A 16,760-nucleotide genomic window follows, 5' to 3' on the forward strand; every position below is an offset into this window, starting at 1 on the left:
GGGGGAAGCATGCTGAAATTAATCTACAGTCCAGCTTCTCTCCAAACTTAACAAAAATCATTAGGAGCCACATGAGCCTCTGCAGGGGCTGACTACCTACGTGAATAAAGCAAAGTGGGGCAGACCTCTCCATTTCACTAGTGATCACGCCCAGCCACTGTGACATCAGCTGTCACTCACTGGCAGTATATGTGCCCTACAAATTACACAATCAGCAGTAAGTAACAGTCCACGGCCTGCCAGTGGTCAAATCTGCCTCTGCTCTGTCATCTGAAAAATGAAGGCATGCTTTCCACATCTGAGGGTAAGGCAGTAACACTCAGATGATGGAAACGTAGGAATTACCAAAGTGCTTCACCACTCTGCCCAATCTATCCAGCAGTCTGTCAGTGGCACCAGGAGGATGTTTCCTGCTGGAGTCTGGTTTTCTCCATTGCACACATCCTAACTCCCTGTTAAAATGGTCTCTCAAGAGATCTGTGGGTCCAGTGCCATCACTTCACAAGTAAGGACACTGAGGCCCAGAGAGATTGGTTGGCTTCCCCAAAGTGTCCCAGCTGGCTGGCGGCAGAGGCAAGGAGAGGAACCCGGCCCACAGACACCAGACTGCTTCTCCTTCTCTCTCTCCCTCACCCCTCTCATCGGCCCTTGGGAGAAAGGGGTGCCGGGATGGTGGAATGGGCAGCACACTCATCATCCAGTGGAAATGGTGAAGATACCAACTGGGAAAGCAGAGCATTGCCAAAGGAGAAGCAGATAGGCCCCAGGGACAAAAAAAAAAGAGGTGCCACCCAAAGGAATGTCAGTCCTGATGATCCATAGTAAAACCTCTGGGATAAATCCATTTACATACTTCCTAAAACCCATTTGTATCTTGAGCCAGTACCACCTCAAGAATTATCAAGTGCCATATATTTACTACCAATTTTTTTAAATAACACAGTACCACGGGTCCTTTCTGAGAACCACTGCCCTGGCATTCTCATCAACACAGAGTATAAGCCAAAAAAAAAATAATAATAATAATAATAAAATCCCTGACCACACCATACTAATGGATACACTGAGCTCAGACTAGGCGGCGTTTGGCACAGCCATGGTGGCAGAGACGAAAAAGTCTAAAAATTTGGGTAAGCAGAGGATTAAAATGAGGTATTACAATTGTTAAAAAGAGAACCACAGGCCCAAAATGTAGTCACTCATGTCAGGAGCACCTCATCAGCAAACCAAGACTTAATACCTAATCCAAATGCAGTTTCCACCCCCCACCCCCATGCCAGAAACATGACCTTCCACCAGCCAACATCGGAATTTCATGGTTGGCACCAGGAAATGGACTGATAGGCCCCTTCCTATCATTAGAAGTGCAACCTGGCCTAAAACCATGCACCCTTTACTACCAACTTCCTCTTCTCTATTCCCTCTGTGCCTTTAAAAACCTTTCTTTTCTACAGCTCGAGGGAGCTCCTTTCTATTTGCTAAATGGGACGCTGCCCAATTCATGATTTGTTGAATAAAGCCAATTTGATCTTCAAATTTACTCAGATGAATTTTGTTTTTTAACACAGCAAAATGGAAAGCATGTCATTTCTTAGTTGAGTCTGTCTCAAAATGGGATGCCTAATTTTTTCCCTACAGGATCGTTTCAAAAATAAAAAGAGATTATATATGTAAAGCTCTTAGCATACTATTTAACATGAAGTATTCAATAAAAGGAACTACTATTATAACTACTGAAGGCAATTGGTAATTACAGTTTTAAGAAGACAGGGAAACTGGTAATAATTTTTTTAAATTTTCTATAATTTCATTCCTTCCAGAGGAAACTTGTAGCTACAAAAAAATAAAAAAATAAAAATAAACTAGCCAGACGACATTCCTAAAGATTAGAGATAGATTTTTTTGCTGCTGTTGGCCCACTTAAACCCCGCCATCGAATGGTATCAGTCCCAGGCTAGTAAATCTGAATGCACTTGCTTTCAGAGTGGCCTGCAGACAGAAGGAAGCAGATGGGCACCCAGGCACTTACTGCACACCTTGCCCCAGGCCATGTCGACCAACCAGACCCTGGAGAGAAGCAGGTACCACACTCCACTGACCTGGTGTTTTTCTAAATGGTATTAAAGAAGCCTATGGAGAAAAGTGCTTCTTCACTTGCTCTATAGGAGTGTATCCACAGAATCAGGTTCAAGGGGCGCCTGGGTGGCTCAGTCGGTGAAGCGTCTGCCTTCGGCTCAGGTCATGATCTCAGGGTCCTGGGATCGAGCCCCACATTGGGCTCCCTGCTCTGCGGGAAGCCTGCTTCTCCCTCTCCTTCTGCCCCTCTGCTTGCTTATATTCTCTCTCTCTCTAATAAATAAATAAAATCTTTTTAAAAAATCAAGTTCAAAGTAAAAAAGACAGTCAGATGTCCCTGATGCCCTTTCAGTGCCGAGTGTATTAATATGCTAAACAGCAAGCTCAGGACGCCGGCTCCAGGGAGTCTGAGCTGCCTCCCCAGCGAGCCTGCAGAGACGCTGCAGCCAAACTCTGCATTGCGCCTTTCCAGCAGACAGGAAAGCTCTGTAGAATATTGCCTATTTGTCACAGCAAGAGACAGCTGACACTTAAAATACTCCATCGGTCTGAGGTCCATGGTAAAATGGAGTCGAAAATTAAGGTATTGCCTACAAAATGCACACCCAAATATCCTGAAATATTGTGTCATGGATTAACGACTGAATTGCCAGACTCCCCAGCCTTCCTGCTCCCGGCGTTGAGCGTGGAGGCCACAGGGGAACAGTAACAAAGCCTTCAAAGGTCCCCCATGTGTCACATGTTTTGAGAAGCACACGCACGAATGACTTCACTTCATTTTCACAATAACCTTGCCAGGTAGGAATTATATATCCATTTTTAAATTAGTAAAGGGAAGCTCAGAGAGTAATTTGTTCAAGTCCCCATAACCAACAAGTGGCACAATAGGATTCAAGCCCACCCTTTGTCCACTCTGTCACCCTGTCTTCCCCACTGCCAGCCACTAAATCACTGCTTCCTTAACCAACTCAACCACCCTTCACCACACATTGGCTGAGCAGGTGTGCTGGGAATTGTGAAAGGTGCTGGGGGGGGGGTCCCAGATAAGCCAGAGATGGACCCTATCTTCCAGAAATTCACAGTCTAGTCCTAGAGAGGCAGGCATGTAAATAAACTATTACAATGCAAGATTTGAAAAAGTGCAGCAGCTGAAGTAGGAAAAAAAAAGAAACTTCTAGTAAAACTTGAGGACATTTGATTTCCAGCCCACTGTTCCTTGCATACACACTTGCAGGTTAAAATGCAGAACATTATAGAATAGCAATCCTTTGAAGAAAACTGGAGATTATGTTGCCTGGTCTCTCCTTCTGCAACTGAGGAAATTCAGCCTAAAAAAGGAAGGCAACTGGCCGAGATATGCAGGGTTCTTGACTCAGAGTCCAGCGCTCTGTCCAGTACGGCAAATGCCATCCCAGGTCATCACTGACTCAGACGTGGTCCACTCTTTTTCCATCTCACCCTCTCCCCAAGGGAAAAATATATAAGCTAGCCTTTGGGAGCAATATAAAGAATTATAACCTATGAGTGAAAATAAAATATTTGGAACTTCTGCTTATCTTAGGAGGTGGACGGAGAGAATGAAGGAAGGAGAATATGGATCATTCTCCATATCTCCAGGCAAAACAAAAGCTTCAACTATCTTGCCCGGAACCCTTTTTTTCCTTTGATACGTTTGCCTCCTTCCTTTGAGGTCTACAGACTTTGACATTTTTCCTCTACATGAATTTGTTTTTTGTTAAACTCACAGTTAGCACCCGCCGGGGTAAATATTCACACCTGTCCACGGTCCAGTGAGATCCTTACAGGTTATGTGGCAGCCGTGAGTGCGTGCCTCGCAAACCTCCAGCTACACAGAGCACAACGGACAAAGGCCCCAGGCCCTGAGCTCTGGAATCCACTGCACGCATGCACTGTTCCCATCTGTGACTGAGTGCGGCAAGGATGCTAAAGCAGACCCACTCCCGAGAGACACAGGACTCCCCTGGAGGCTGGCTTTGGCTTGAGGACTCTCAATGGCCTTCTTGAACAATTCCTTGGACTCACGGCAGTCTAAGAAATTTCTCCCAACTTCTTCTCCCCTTCTCTCTCACTTGGGATCAGATTTGCATTTTGATTTGTCAGATCTCTTAGACTTTCTGACTTCTTTCCCATGTTTCCTCACAGGCATTTCCTCTAATAAAATTCTGGCACATTTCATCTTGTCTTGGCATCTGCTTCTGGGAGATGCCCAGACTAACACAAGTTAACAGAGGGAGTCCACTGGACAAATGAGGACAGCACCGGTCCACCATCAATCCCACCAATACTGGACCTTAGATTTCAGTCCGTTATGAGCGGAGCTGTGTCTTTCTAAAAATTTCTATGTTGAAGTTCTAACTTCCAGTACTTCAGAATATGGCTGTATTTGGAGATAGCATCTTTAAAGAGGTAATTAAGTTAAAATGAGATCATTATAGTGGGCCTTAATGGAATATAACTGGTTCCTTACAAGGAAAGATTAGGACACAGCATGAAGAGAGGGAGGGCCATGTGAGGACACAGGGACACTTGGCCATACACAAGCCGAAGAGAGAGGCCTCAGAAGAAATCAATTCTACTGACACCTGGTCTTAGACTTGTAGCCTCCAGAGCTATGAGAAAATAAATTTCTGTTGTTTAAGTCACCCAGGCTGTGGTACTTTGTTATGGCAGTCATAGCAAAGTAATATAGCCTCCTTATATTTTATGGCCTGAGGAGCCTTCCATTTTCTTTGAGGCAGCCTGTTTCTCCAGTCCAGTCCTGCGTGGGATCCCTTATTAACCTCACAGGAAGCCCCTTCAACTTCTTGCACACAGAGGACATACACAACACACCCAGTACCCTGATGACAGGGCTTCACGTTAAAGGGTCTTGATGATCTGTCTCGTATTAAGGATAAGCAAATGAGAAACACATTGTCCACTGCTCCTGGCACTGAGGAGTCTACAACAGAGTTAAGAATGAAATTCAACACCATTCTGGCTTTACAATAAAAAAATTCAACAGGGCCATAGAAGGCTGGGAGAAAGCTGTCGATGGACGAGCAGCAGTTAAAGCAATACTCTAGCCTCTGAAGAACCAACAGCTGAAGTGCCAGAGGCTTAGAGAAGGAAGTGCTCATCCACCCAAGGATCCTGTCTTGGGACTTCATCACTTTCCAAAATGACTCTGAATTCCACAACCAACCTACACCCACAGTGGAGGGTATGAATTTGTTTGAACTTTCAAGAAGTCTTTTGGAGTAAGTTTCTCCTGAAGAGTTTTAATTTCACTAAAGTTTCTCTCAGAGTGGATGCGTAAGAATGAATTTCTTGTTGGTAAAGTGTTTTTTTGGGGGGGAGAAGGGAATCTCTTTTCCTTTTATGCTACTATTTTATGCCATTTTACCAAGGTTCCCAATGGCTATCCACCTGTCTGTGCAAGATGCAAACTAGGTTCATGCATGCTTTTACCTCGGCCTTTCCCATTTTGAGAACACTGACTTCCGACTACACCCTGATCCTCTATTTCCCTTCACAAGCTACCAACCACCTCATGCAGAAGAATGCCCCTCAGAACCATTTCATAACCCTGTCACTTTCAGATTCTGGTTCAGAGAGATCAAAGGAGATGTTGCCTGACTATGTAACTCAGATCTGGGCTCAGTAAAGGCTTTTATGAATTGAAAAAAGTGCTGTGCATATAGATAAAGACTAGAAAGCAAAAAACTTTAATGCAAATAATTCTGTGAAGGTGATGAGATAAAGGTGTGTGTGTGGTTTTAAATTTTTCTTTAATGTGGGGCACCTGGGTGGCTCAGTGTGTTGGGCACTGCCTTTGGCTGGGGTCATGATCCCAGGATCCTGGGATCTAACCCTGCATTGGGCTCCGGAGCCTGCTTCTCTCTCTCCCTCTGCCACACCCCCTACTTGTGCTCTCTCACTCTCTCTGTCAAATAGATAAATAAAACCTTTAAAAAGTGAAATTTTCTTTAATGTATGAATGACTATAAAATCAAAAATGGATAAACTACTGTAAAATAAAAATTCATCATTGCTGACTTGTTTCTTCTGAGCCAAGACCAGGTTTAGAATTTTAGTGGGACAAAGTCCAAAATCTTTTTTTTTTTTTTAAGATTTTATTTATTTATTTGACAGAGAGAGAGACAGTGAGAGAGCGAACACAAGCAGGAGGAGTGGGAGAGGGAGAAGCAGGCTCCCTGCCGAGCAGGGAGCCCGATGCGGGGCTCGATCCCAGGACCCTGGGACCATGACCAGAGCCGAAGGCAGACGCTTAACGACTGAGGCACCCAGGCGCCCCCAAAGTCCAAAATCTTATTTCTGGCTCTAGATTTCTTATCCAAGGTCCAGTTTCCTCTTCTTTGCCACTCCTTTTCTCTCCGATCCTTTTCTCTCCCCTTATTTGAGGTCATCCCTGCGGAACTGAAGAGTGCTGAGATATGATATTAGGAGTATCCTTGTTATTCACTTTTCCTGGAATGAAAAGTGTCCTTCTCCCACCACCTTAAGGTCTGCTCAAATGTCAACCTCTCAGTAAGGTCTTCCCTGATCACCTTATTAAAATTTACAAACCATTCCCCAACCCCCAGCACTCCATATCCCCTTTTCTGCTTTATTTTTCTTAGCTCTAAATGTATTGAGAACCAAGGTTTTTCTGTTTTATCTACTGCTCTTTTCCCAACATCCAGAACAGTTCCTGGAATATTCTTAGAGACTCAGTAATTATTTGTTGAATGAATGATGGAAATAATCCCTTAGTGTGGGAAATCTGGTTGGGGCTCATTGTCTCTTTTTAACACCTCAAACCACTTTATAGCCACTTGCTGCCAGAATCCCATCATCCAGCAAGGGACTCTCTTGGGTGAAATACTGGCAATCTATCTCAAGGCTTGCCACCTTTCATGATGTACAATGAATGGATCTACAGGAAATATATGCATCAGTAACAGAGATGCATCTTCTTTCTTAATAATAGAACTTGCATGTTTATCTGCCCAACAGAGAGAAAGATTATACTTACTAGCCTCCCTTACAGCTAAGAAAGACCATATAACTAAATTCTGGCCAATGAGATATAAGCAGAAGTGTTGTATGAAAATCCCAGGAAATAATCTTAAATAAGACGAGTACACTATTCTTTATTTCTTTCTCCTTTTTGATGGCCAGAATATGAATGTGATAGCTTAAGTTTGGATAGCCGTGCTAGACCATGAAGTAGAAACCTAATGCCAAACATTTAATAGTGGTATGATAGAAGGAGCCTAAGTCCTTGATGATTGTGGGCCATCTGTACTAACTACCTATATATTTTTCTAGAAATGTATCTATTTCATCTAAATTGTAAAATTTGTTTGCATAGTTATTCATAATATTCTTTTATTGTCTTTAGAATATCCGAAGGATCTGTAGTGATGTCTTCTTTTTTATTCTTGATAATGACTATGTCCTCTTTCTCTCTTTTCTTGATCAGTCTTGCCAAATGTATATCAATTTTATTAGTCTTCAAAGATTTGACTTTTAAATTTGTTGATGATCCTTTCTATTGATATCTTTTCTATTATCATTATAATTGATTTCTTTCTATTGGGGGAGTGTTATTTAGCTATTTTCTACATTTTCGAATGTGGGAATATAAGTCTTTCTCTAGGGGCGCCTGCGTGGCTCAGTCGTTAAGCATCTGCCTTCGGCTCACGTCATGATCCCAGGGTCCTGGGATCGAGCCCCACATCGGGCTCCCTGCTCCATGGGAAGCCTGCTTCTCCCTCTCTCACTCCCCCTGCTTGTGTTCCCTCTCTCGCTGTCTCTCTCTCTCTGTCAAATAAATAAATAAAATCTTTAAAAAAAAAAAAAAAAGTCTTTCTCTAGATACTGCTTTAGCTACATCTTGTAAATAATCATATGTCATATTTTCATTATCATTCCATCTATTTTCTAAATTCCAATTTTTGTCTCATGGGTAATTCAGAAGTGTATTTTTTAGTTTCCAAATATATGTGGATATTCTAGTTATCTTTCTTGTATTTATTTGTAGGAAAATTGCATCATGGTCAGATTCTATACAAATAGAATTCCTTTTCCACCATTATAGAATAAATTTTTAGAAATATCCTGTGTGTGTTGAAAATAACTCTATTCTACTTTTCTAAGAAATTGTTCTATAAATTACCATTAAGTCAGGTTTGTTCAATGTGTTATTCAACTCTTTTAAATTCTTACAGATTTTTGTCTAATTACTCTATCAATTACTCATAAATGTGTAGTAAAATTATCCACTATGATTGTGAATCTGTCTACTTATCTCTGAATTTTTGGTAATTTTTACTTTATATATTTGAGACTATGCTATTTGGAGTAAATAAATTTAGAAATGTTTTATAAACCTGGTGAATTGTCCTTTTGCCATCAACTAGAGATATGTTTATTTCTAATAATGATTTTTTTTTCTTAAAATCTGTTTTATCTTAATATAGCTACTTTGGCTTCTGGTTTTGGTTTCAATTTGTAGGATATATCTTTTTTTATGATATTAGTCTTTCTGAATATGTTTCACCTGTGTCTCTTGTAAAGAGTATATAGTTTCCTTTTTAAAAAACTGCTAATTTTAATTAGCATATTTGCTCCATTTATACTTAACATAATTACTGATACATGAGCACTTATCTGTCATTATATGCTCCTTATTTGTTCTGCCTATTCTACATTTTTCCCTTATTTCCTGCTGCATTTGAATTGATTATATTTTAATTATTCTGTTTTCTCCCATCCAGTGGTTTGTAAGCTATACACTGTTTTTGAATTCTCTCAGTGTTACCCTTGAAATTATCAGATGCATGTAGGCTTATCAAAGTTTAATTAATTAATGTTAAATTAATATTCTTCCCATCATCTTGACAATGCATAGAACTTAAACATTTTTAACTCCATTCTCTAACCCTTATCTAATACCCACCTGCATACTCCTGCCATCCTGCATTTAATTTTGTATTTATTTTTAAATTCCAAAAGGCATGACGATGATGATGATGATTTCTTTATATAATATTCATGTATAGCAATATTCATCTCCATTTACCCACATATTAACATTTGTATTCATCTTGAATTTTTCCTGCATTTCCAACCTTTCATCTGGCATCACTTCTTTTTTGCCTGAAGTTTACTCTTTAGTATTTCCTTTACTGCTGATGTACTGGTGACAAATTCTCTGTCTCATTTTGTCTGGAAATGTCTTTATTCTCCCTGTTTTGTTAGTACTTTTATTCTCTCAGCATTTCAGACATATCAGTCCTCTGTATTTGGGCCCCAACTGTTGCAAGTAGGAAGGCAACTGTTGGCCTGTTGCTTTTTTCAAGGTAATCCAAGGTATTTCCTTGGTCTTTCTTACTATAATATGCCATGCATGGATTTCTTTTTATATATTCTGTTCAGAATGTATTGGGTTTCTTGAAGTGATGGATTAAAATCTTTCATCAGTTTTGAAAAAATGTTCAGCCATTATCTCTTCAAATATCAATCCTGTCCCATTAGAAAAATTTGACAAGGGTGCCTGGGTGGCTCAGTTGGTTAAGCGACTGCCTTCGGCTCAGGTCATGATCCTGGAGTCCTGGGATCAAGTCCCGCATCGGGCTCCCTGCTTGGCAGGGAGTCTGCTTCTCCCTCTGACCCTCCCCCCTCTCATGCTCTCTCTATCTCATTCTCTCTCTCAAATAAATAAATAAAATCTTTAAAAAAAAAAAAAGAAAAATTTGACAAATGCCATATTTCCCTCCCCTCTTTCCAAGATTCAAATTAAATGATTGTCCTACCTTCTCTTTATATTCTCCATGGTTATGGAAGATAGTCATATATTGTTTTTAGTGTTTTCTTACAGTAAAGATCATCATTATTAGCGTTAGCCATTTGCATTTTTTAATTTGCACTTTTTCATTTTAATGTTTCCTCCCAGACCAAAACGAAGTAATTACTTTAGATGCTTTGAAATTACTATGCTTTTCAAATATTTATTCTTTTCATACAATTAACTCCTCCTCTCTCTAATGCTAGCAACACTGACAATGGTCTTAGCTGGTCTTACCGGACTTTACCCAAATCCCTGAAGCCTTGCCATGTGCATGACCTCATTCTCCCTCCCAGAGTCTCTTAATCTTTAGCAAAAGGGCAACTGAAAAGAAACCTTAGCATGCCTGGTTTAGGGAGAAGGAAAAAGGGGATACAAAAGGAAGGCACCAATTTGCTACAGAGAATTAAGATAAAGGGTTTTTTTGTTGTTTTGTTTTGTTTTTAAAGTTTTGTTCAAGTAACAAGTGGCTTACCTCTAAGCAGTAATCCATTACATTGTTAACTCACTAGGATGGGTTACTTTCTCAAACTCAGGACAGTAATTTGGTGGGGAGTCGGGGGGAGCAGAGAAAATAGGACAAGTCAATGGCCAAGTCAGTAGATGTTAGGTGTCTGCAGAGTGGAGAAGCAGTCAGAGCTAAAAAGAGACCAGAGGAGAAAAGGCACAAAAAGTTATGGGTGGGGATGACAAACCAAAATACCAGACTCACCCCATTTTCCCCAGCCCCTCCATCTCCTGTTTCTGCAGCAACACTTTTACCACCCCTGAGGGCTCCTGCCCAACCAATCCCCCTTACCCACTCCTCTCAGGAGAACCCTGTCTCTTCCATGACAATGAAATCCCTTCATCCACTACCACACCTCTCTCCTTTCCTTCCCTGCCCTTCCATAGGTCCCCTTTTCTCCTCCCCGCTACTCCCTCCTGGGCATCAGTGTTCACTCACACTGGAGGGACTCTTTCTTGAGCTCCATACTCAATGCCCACTTACTTGTCATCCTCATTTGTATTTCTCAAAGGCACTTAACATCTTCCCCACTCTCTAAATCTGGGTATCCTATTATGTATTCTCCTTTTCAGTAAATTGTCCCCAAGTCTCTCCAGTCACATAAAGCAGAAATTGAGGTTCTTTCTTCATACCTACTATTCCTCAAGCCTATATCTGGTTCATCTTCCTAAACTGATGCCCAAGCTCCTAAAACATTTCTCAAGTCTGTCTCTATTTATCTTCTTAGCCACTACCCAGTACCTGCTGACCCATCTGCCTACATGGACTTTGCTGTCCCATCCATTTCTATAGCAATCACCAAGACCTCTATGAAAATGCAAATCTGACTATCACTCTTTTGCTAAAACTGCATCAGTGATTCCTTAATGATCTTAGGAAAAAGAACCCAAAATCCTTAAAATAGTGTAGTAACAGGAATCCTATTTTGAAACATATACACACACCTACACACTTTTATCTTTTGCCTTCCCAAAGAAGTTAAAGTATCCCTAGATGGCAAAGCATCTATCTACTAGGGAGAGATTAGGACTGAAAAGGAGGAATGCCAAGAAAGGGAAAGGGAGTTGATACCCACATATTTAATTTCAAAATGGGGTTTTGCAGCAAACCAATAGCCGTGCAAGGGAGAACTTTCTGAATTCCTTTATCCTCTCTTTTGGCTTAATTCAGAATCAAGACTGGCTGTCCACATCACAGGGTTCTCCACAGCACAGAGAGGGTTCCCCTTGCAAAGGCCATTTGGGGGAACAAAACAGAAACACAGCAAGAGCTGGGGTCGGGCTGAATCATCCAGGGGACAATTGTTGGGCTCTAACCAATTACAGGGAGGGATGGAGAGGAAGGGGAGGGAAGGAGAGAGGCCCAGCTACAAGGTGCACAGGCAGCCCACCACAGCCACCAACATCAGCAGATCACACGGTGGCCAGAGAGACAAGGGTCACTGCTGCAGAGACCACAAGAGGCAGAGGACAGTCCAGGTCGCTTTAGGGCTCCAAGGTCCCTTTGTCACTTCTGCTACAAGTACCAAGTAAACCAAAGTCCACCCCAATACTCTTAGGAGCCAGCCTGAAAAGTTGCAGGTAAGGGTAGCCAAATCTAAGCATGTTTACTCAAAAAAAGGACTATTTATATTTTTATTTCACAGTAAGTTTTGAAACTGAAATTCTTGCTCCTCAGCAGATGGAGCTTCTGAGAAAGACCAAATTAGATAACAATCCCCCCCCCACACACACACACACACACAAAAGGAAAAAGAGAAGGAGGGTAGGGGATGTGGGGCCGGAAGGAGATGCAGAGGAAGGGGAGAAGGAAGAAGCGGAGGGGGAGGGAGGGGACCATCACTGCTCCTCACCTGAGCTGCAAGTTAACTGGCACCTCTGGCTACAATGTCCTGGAAGCCCTGCGTTCCACCTGCTGGCAGCCCCACCAGCCACTTCTCACACCCCTCTCTCCCTCACTCCATTCTCAAGACACACTGGCCGCCTTTCCTTTTCTCAAACCAGCTGTGGTTCCCTCGCACCTCCGGGCGCTTTCCTGCACAGCCTATTCCCTCTTCCCCTGGCCACCACTACATCCTACCCAGCTAATGGGACTCTTTGGCCCCGCCTCACTTTCCCGAGGAAGACCCCCCACTCCCTGACCCCACACTCCCAACTGTACCAGCCCAGAAGCCCCCAGCTTATGGTCCCAGAGCTCCCTGAACTTCTTCCCATTGCCGTCTTCCCTGTTGGCAATCACAGTGTGGTTAGCTTGTACCATGAATCCTGCCAACCCGGAGACTATAAGCCCCATGCTGGTAGGACTGCTTTGCTCACCATTGCATCTCCAGGGTCGAACATACAATGGACGTTCAATTAATCTTTATTGAATAAAAGAACTGCTAAATAATTGAATGAGTAAGTGAACAATAGTCTGCCTTGTGAAAAAAGTGGCCTCCATCCCCTCACATTCAAGCCTGGTGGGATGACCGCCATCGGGGACACTTTAGCAGCAGAGCCTGCCCTGGATGGATGGCCGAGCGCACACCTCTCAGGTTTCATCCATCTCAAAAGTCTCATACCTCACTGTATTTACACATTCCCAGAGTTAGTGCAATTTCCTCAAACCATGAGGGTGTCCGAGGCAGATGGGCCCAACGTGTGCCTGAGACCAGAGGACAGCTTTCTTCAATGCAGGATGAGGAGAATGAGCGTCTGTCTATGCCCCTGGTGGCTTTGCAAGCTGGTCACCTCAATGTGGTATGACAGTGTGGTGGCATGGAGGGACCACCAAGGAGAAAGATCCCACAGACCTGAGCCAACTGCATTAGTTAAAAAGTCACAGAGCAGTAAAGGAACCCAGAGGGTAAACTCTAAGCATGTGTCTACCTGACTTTATTCCCTTCTGATTGTAAGCTATTTTGAGAGAATGTGGACACCTTCCCAATCCCACTACCATGTTCTGCACACAGTGGATACTTGACATACATCCCATAAGTGAAAGTGAGCAGACGACCTTCATCAGTGGGTATCTGTTGTTGCCTCCCCATCAGCTGCTGCTGCTCAAGGTGGTGTGTGTGTGTGTGTGGATAGAGTACATATGTATGGATGCGGGTGGGAGAAGCAGCAAAACTGAGGCACTAACTTATACCCAACATACAAATGTTTTATGTCAGCATCAGCAGCAACACGGATGCTGCACATACCACACGCAGAGAAGGACCCTCTTACAGACACAGCCCACGACGCAACCCCACTGGCCATGTCTATATCCGAAAGGCTAATGATGTTTTCCCCCAGTCTTAAACTATTTTGCTTCCGAAAACCTTATTGAAATGAAAATGCTCTTGGAAGGGGAAGGGCTTAAGCTTCCATGCTTTGCATTTTAGAGAGGATTGTGATGGGTAATTAAGAAAGGCCTGGATCATCAGACACCAGATTATGAGTGGAACAAGCAAGATAAGAGGATGGGAAAACCCAGCATACGGAGAGGTGCCGGGGGTGACCCTTGTCACCTGTAAACATCATTTTCACAAACTTGTTTGCGAGGCCCAGAGGATGACTGCTTCTCCTCGAAGGAACACTGCCGGTCTCTGAGATAAATGGATGTGCTCAGTTTGGCTTAGATTAAAAGGAAGTGTGCTGGGCTCACTTGAGGTTTCTCTGATCAAGGGCAACAAGCAGCATCTTGGAGGCTCTGCGGCGTTGACAGTTGCAGTCTGGCCATTTCCTGCTGTGAGAGATAAGGAGCAGCAGCGGGGGAAGCCACGTATTACTGGTGGGATGAGGGCTGCATCACTGCTCCAGGGAGCTCAGGACCCCCGTCCCCACCCCCCGCAGATAGTCTGTGCAATGTCAACTTTGGGGAGGGCCCAGGGATGTGGGTGTACAGAAAGAAATGAAGGATGAAGAGAGGAAAACAAAGAAAGACAGAGAAGGAGGAGGACAGGTTAAGCATCTGGAAAATTACTGCAGTCTCATGGCTTTTGCTGCTTCATGCCAGGATGAGTCATCAGCTGGTTGCCTAGGCAACAGCTATCTTCCTCCTGCTGCTGATCAATTTCATCTGCACAAATGTCCCATGAAACTGTGAGCTGTAAAGATAATATACCCGAGGGGCGCCTGGGTGGCTCAGTCGTTAAGCGTCTGCCTTTAGCTCAGGTCATGATCCCAGGGTCCTGGGATCGAGCCCCACATGGGGCTCCCTGCTCGGCGGGAAGCCTGCTTCTCCCTCTCCCACTCCCCCTGCTTGTGTTCCCTCTCTCGCTGTCTCTCTCTGACAAATAAATAAATAAAAGCTTTAAAAAAAAAAAAAATAAAAGATAATATACCCGAGTCACAGAGAGTCCTGCCAAACCAGGTCTGCATTTCAAGTGTTCTGAGCCAGACCTATGTATGCCTAACCGTCGTCTCTGTATCCCACCCCGGCCCCATTCACACACACACACACACACACACACACACACACACGGCATTGAGCCAGAACAGGGGTCAGGGGTACAGGCAGGAGGAGATTGTCACCTCTGCCTTATTCTGGTTATCCCAGGATCATAACTGCCCGACCTCACTGTACCCCCTTAAAGACGGAATGGATACGTGGTCACGCTCTCATTTTATGCCTCCAAACAGTTCCCTGGATAATGAAATACAGCCACGAGGGCAGTCAGGAGCAACTCGAAGGGTCAGAGCAGGGGACAGTGGCCTCTACCCTGAGTCCTCCAAAGACATTGCTGTCACCTTCTAATACTTTCTTTTTCCTCCCAACACTTGTCACCACATACAATACACTAAAGACGTAATTGCTGGGGCACCTGGGCGGCTCAGTTGGATAAGCATCTGCCTTCGACTCGGGTCATGATCGCAGGGTCCTGGGATGGAGCCCCGGGTTGGAGTCCCTGCTCAGTGGGGAGTCTGCTTCTCCCTCTGCCCCTCCCCCACAGCTCATGCTCTCTCTTGCGTGTGTGCTCTCTCTCAAATAAAGAAAATTGTTTAAAAAATTAAAAAATAAATTTAAAAAAACCAAATACATACATAATTGTTTTTGTCTTATCCACTAGAGCATATGCTACTTTTGGGTAGGAACCTTATTTGTCCTACTCACCACTGTATCCTTATCTCCTGGCCTAACTCATCATCCTGCACATAGTAGGTGCTCAGTAAAAGTTTGTTGACTGAACAAATGGATGAATAAATGAAGAGCAATATTTTTGGACCACCTCACTGATAAGGCCACCCTGGAAATATATAGTCAATCAGTATAGTCAAACCCCCTTCTGAAGGGGCTAACATCCTTGGGACTTCTGCCAACAAGACAACACCTACAATATGACAAATCGGGAAACCATCAGTGTCTGTGTTTTCCCCATTCTCCCCCCACCGTTTAGGGTGTGAAGAACTCAGGAAAGACCTTGTTCCAGCACAAAGCCAGAAGAGCTGCCAGGCCCTTTTATCTGTCACCAACGTTCTCTAAAGAATGACAACGTGGCATGCCCATTGCGTCTATTTTTTGTTAGTTTCATCTTCATAACCACCCAGGTGATAAATATTTTATAATTCCCATTTTACAGTTGAGGAAACTGAGACTAAGAGAGGTTAAATATAAATAAATACGTACGTACGTACGTACTTACATACATAGCATGTCATGTCATGCACGCAGCATCAGGCAGCATCAGGACGCAACCCCACGTCTGAGTTCTAAGCCACACCTGGTGTCGCCTGTCTGCTTGCCACACCCCTGCATCTATCCCTCTCCTTTCAGTCAGATTTCCAACCCTGCTTTCTCCTTCAAGCAGCCCAGAATGTCAATTTTAGCCTGAAGTGTTTTGCATTTTGTACTGTGCTCCCTAATTTTCCAAGTATCTTGGTGTAAATTCTGTCATTTAAGTTTCAAAACAATGTTGTCTGCTAAGCAAGGGCTCATCATTTCAGATGTAGAAAATGACAAACAGAAAGGTGAAGTGACTAGCACGACACGACTTACCTAATCAGAGCTGGGATTTGCACATCAGTGCTCAGATGCCACTCTCTCTCCAGCCCAAATGTGCTCTGGAAAACAGCATCTGAGGGTGCTCTCGGTGTGATCGGCCTCAGGCCCTGCCTGCACCCTAATTTGGTTCTGGGCCCCCACCAGTGCCCAGAGCTGTCCCTGAGAAACCTCAAGCTGGCAAACATTGATCCACCTTGTCAGCTAATTCTAGCACAGCCTGCCCTGGGGAACCTCAGGAACCTTCCTTCTATAATAATAGGAAAGCAACCTAGGATTTCAAAGGAAATCTGAATATCTGAGAAAGTCTAAATGTTGTAGCTTAGTTTAGAAAATGGTGCCAGATATTTGTACTAA

Source organism: Mirounga angustirostris, unplaced genomic scaffold, assembly GCF_029215605.1.
Source record: "Mirounga angustirostris isolate CCGP_5_RB_7025 unplaced genomic scaffold, mMirAng1.0.hap1 SCAF_6, whole genome shotgun sequence".
NCBI lineage: Eukaryota > Metazoa > Chordata > Mammalia > Carnivora > Phocidae > Mirounga > Mirounga angustirostris.